Raw genomic sequence first — 4,799 nt, 5'->3', positions numbered from 1 at the left:
GCAGTGCATATCCAGTTCCCCAAAGTCAACCTGTGCTGTTCTTCCTCCCTTCCCCTCCTTGACATGTGTTACCTGGTCTGTGTGCCATCACTATTGCACATGGTCATCTAGGCTGCCAGTTTATCAAGGTGCACACTGCTTTCTGCAATATGTGTGGGGGTGGTCTGCCTGTGCCCTGTCCGGTCATTTTGGGGTGCTTAATAGTTAGCACTGATGCTGAGTCTCAATATAGGAGTGTGAGGGTTCAAATGAACAGACTTGCAGCATGCATTACCAATGTTGTGGCCTCAGACATGATGTGCATGAGTGGGACATATGCTTAGTGCTGGGACGGTTGCTCCTGCGACAGTCAGCTCATTCCAGGGCCATGGAGCAGTGTGTACACTACAGTCCCCTGACACAGCCTGCCCTCCTACTCATGTGTGTCATCCAACACTGTGCACATTCACTGTGGGTACATCATGACTCTGCCTCTGTGGCATTGTTCCCTGGCCTAGGTTGTATTTTTCACATGTGTGATACATTTGTCCACTGGACAGGGATACACCAGTTTGCTTGTGCATACTCACACTGGGCAGTGCCTGTGTGGCAATTCACAACAATCTGTTGATGTTTGTTTATGACCAATATGTTTTGGCAGCCCTACAAGGTGATGTCGTGTTAATGAAGCTAGTTTTCAAGCACAGTTATTGTAACCCTGAATAAGAGGTGTCACTTCTTGATCGGTATCAGTCACATTGACTCAGGTATGGGTGGGTGTGTGCGGGAGGGGCGTACATGTTCAACCCTGATGTTTCATTGCCAGTTCTGACTTGTGTGTGATGAGTCGTAGTACAGACAGTCATCGTGCAGTGCCCCCGTGATGTTGGCCAGTGCTTAATGTTCGTGCGTCATTGCCAGTGTCAGTTTTTGACAATCATGTATCCTGGTTGTACATTTTTTCCACCTGTGTGTGGTTCAGATGCTACACAGTTGTGACTTTGTGTGCTGACATCTGTGGGTACATTCTGGCTTGCCATGAGGGGGAACCCACAGTACAGCTAGGCTTTTTTGCTACACAATTGCAGGCCCATTAGCTTATGCATTGTTCTGGGTGTGGACATGTGTGCCACTCTAGATGACAGTCAGTAGGTCATATGTGTAGCCAACTGTGTGATCAGGTGACGGATAGCCATGTGACAAATGACATGATTCAAGTTGTTACACAGAGAAAATGTCCATTGGCACTCACTACACCTGTCAACATGTCTCAATGTTTCATATGCGTGACCTTGTTGTATTGTTGTGAAGGACAATGATGTGCCTGCATGCCAGATGTCTCCCAAGGAAGTGCACAAGACACCACCTTTACACTTTCCAGGGACACGCTGGCACATTTTACAGTAAGGCACAGTTTGAACAAAACTTGTTTGGAGTTCATACATTTACATCTTCCCACAGTGTGCTAGCAATTGGGTTTGTCCTTGGTTGTTGCTGATACCAACTTACGAGTGTCAAGTCATCCAGACCACCCTGGTGCCATGTATATGTACTTACTGATACTGCATTTCTGCCTAACAGTGGCTGATTTGAATGAGTCTGGCAGCTCAGACAATGACGTGTACATGTAGTTTGGTGTGCACCTCCTTGTGTGACTTCTGCTATACAGATACATGTGTGTTGTGTTCACAGAGTGCCACATTCACACATGCTAGACATGTCCATTATGTAAAGGGTTGTGAATCTCCAGGAGTCACAATGTATTGCTTTGGGGTGTCAAAAGTACTCACAGGTCTCTGAGTGTGGGGACACCTTCTGCATTGGCATGTGGTCTTTGGCCTTCGTTGCAACAATACTGTTTGTTTCACAGTGAACAAGAGGTGGCATGCCTTCATAGTCTCGCTGTGCTCAACTGATCCCAGACACTAGCTTCTCATGATCTTGTGATTTCAAGTTATTTGCTGTTGTGTCCTAATTTTATTTTTATCCAAGTGGCATGGTGGGTCAACCAACTGGGGAGTGCAGGGCTTACATATGTGGGGAGTATCCTAGATGTTACTCATGATGCCTTTCCTGATATGCAGTATTGCCTATTTTGTTTGGACTCATGTGTCAGATGTATACAGGTGACTGATTTTTTCCTGTCTCTTCACCTTGCCCACAGCATCATCTGAGGACACCGTGGGAGACACCGGCACGGACGTCGAGGAGGGATCGAGCAGTGGTGCCACCACTGCTGAGGAGTCGGTGGAATCCAGTGGCACGGAGGGCGAGGGGAGTGAGGCGGAGGACCTGCCCAGTACCAACACAGACTACGAGGCAGACGGGTCCGAGGCTGAGCTCCCAGAGGGGGCGGAGGCTGCTCCCACAGCTGAAAGCAGCAGTACATCTCTCGCCGCCCCCTCCATTCCCATACCGCCCTCCCACTTGCTCGGGTCCCTTCTGTCCGTGCTAGGCGCCCACATGTCTCCTTCGTGCCAGGCACCGCACCCCCTACCCCTGTCCCCCCTACTGCCCTAGCTGCCGAGTCTGTGGACATTCAGCAGCAGTTGCAAGTTGGGCAGACATCGATCCTGACTGTCCTCCATGGCCACACCAGACTGCTGACACAGATGGTGTCGTACATGGAGGGCATGTCATCAGCGATGTCTGACCAACGGAGGTTGCTGAGGTCCATGGACTCAACACTGACGGCAGTAGCAAATCACCTGCAGCGCTGCGTCCCCCCCCTACCCCTGCCCCATCCACAAGTCCCACAACCATGCCTGTCCCAGTCACACCAAGACATCCACACACACGCACCCCACCAGACAGTAGCAGCACACTACCACATAAGGGCAAGCGCACACCTCCTGACACGCACACTCAGGGGGAAGCAGGCACACCCACTGGGTCTGGGGCACGCAGCCACAGTCCTCGTCCAAATGACTCACTCCCCAGTCCCTCCGATGTCACTCCCCTTGGCTCCCCTGCCCCAGATTCGGAGAAGGAGGCCTACTTTGCTGGGCTGGGCCTCAGCCCCACTAGTTTACCTGGGCGGAAACGGTCAAGGCACTCCACGGGTAGGGGAGTTAAGTCCCCCAGCCTGTCCACCACCTCCCCCAGTAGCGCTGCAACCCATCCCTCCGACCCCCCCCTCTCCTTGGGGCCTGTTGTTTCTCCGGGTGCAGGGGAGACGCTTCAAGAACTGGCAGAAGTGTGCAGCACCGAGCTCGCCTCCACCTTTGACGCTGCCCCACCCCCTGTGGTGGAGTCATCCGTCCCTGCACCCACCACACCTACCCTTCCCCCTCCTGTCCCTGCGGTGCCTGGTCCTTCCCCACATGATGCCCCCACCCCCAGTCGACGACACAGTCTTGTGATATGCAGGCAAGCTAGGGGAGACGCATGGCCATGTGGCCGCCCCAAGGACTGATGTAATGGACTGGCCATTGGCCTTTGTGAATAGTCTCGTTTACACATTATTATTTTGCTGCTGAATAAAGCCTTTTCTTTTTCGTTTGGAAAGTCTTGCATTTCAGGTATTGATGTTGATGCTGATGCTTCAGGAGTTGGGGTTGTGGGCATGTGTTATGTTTCAGGGAAATGTTGTACTCTGCTGCTCATGGGGTAGAACCTGGTATCAGCGTGCCATCACAAGGTCTCTGCAAAGATTCTTTGTCGTGTCTGCTCTTTGTGTTTGGAGACATTGTCCCAAGGAGTGTCCTTTCCTCTGTGTCACCTGGCATCTCCCCTGCAGAGAGTTGCACAATTGTTGTGTTGCCCTGTGTCTACATATCCTTGGCTGGTGATGGTTCCCTTCAACTCTGGCCATGCCTGCTCAGCAATGTGTCCGGCTGCATAGTCTGTGCCATCCTTGGTACTCACTGTACTCATGTATAGAGTGTTTTTTTCCATGCCTTCACGGAGACATTGTCCCTTTTCCGCACAATGCATGTGTGTAATCCCAGCCTAGTACACATATGGTACTTGTCCTGCTGGGTATTTGAACACCTGACTCACAATTGTGGCCTTTGTATCTGTGGGAACTCCACCCGATTCCTTCCGTGACAGACAACATCTTGGTGGGTAGGCCAGCACCTGAACATTCCTATCAGTCCTGGGATGTGCGTGTCAGTGTGTGTTCTCTTTGGCTCTCTTAGTTTATTAGGCAGTGGCATGACTATACAGTCTTGTGGCATGATCTCAGTGTGTGTATTGTGCTGCATCTGCCAGGGGTGGTTATGCATGTGTTATTTGTCCTCACACCCACATGTGGTGTGTCATGCAGTGGGGGAATGACATCCATCCTCCTGGGAGTGGGACACTGCTGTCAGTGATGTGTTGCTATGGCACTATCATCATTGTTCTAAGTTATGGATACGTACATTGACCCAAATAGCTGTGGTCATCTGTTAATGATGTACACCCCCCCATATCTCTGTCCACTACTGGGAGTCCTCTGCACCCACCCCTCATATGTCTGGGCACTGCTGGGAGTGATATGCACCCACCCCTCATATGTCTGGGCACTGCTGGGAGTCATAGCCACCCACCCCTCATATGTCTGGCCACTGCTGGGAGTGATATGCACCCACCCCTCATATGTCTGGGCACTGCTGGGAGTGATAGGCACCCACCCCTCATATGTCTGGGCACTGCTGGGAGTGATAGGCACCCACCCCTCATATGTCTGGGCACTGCTGGGAGTGATATGCACCCACCCCTCATATGTCTGGGTACTGCTGGGAGTGATAGGCACCCACCCCTCATATGTCTGGGCACTGCTGGAAGTGATAGGCACCCACCCCTCATATGTCTGGGCACTGCTGGGAGTCATA

Source organism: Triturus cristatus, chromosome 1_1, assembly GCF_964204655.1.
Source record: "Triturus cristatus chromosome 1_1, aTriCri1.1, whole genome shotgun sequence".
Taxonomy (NCBI): Eukaryota; Metazoa; Chordata; class Amphibia; order Caudata; family Salamandridae; genus Triturus; species Triturus cristatus.
Note: the sequence above shows the minus strand (reverse complement) of the source record.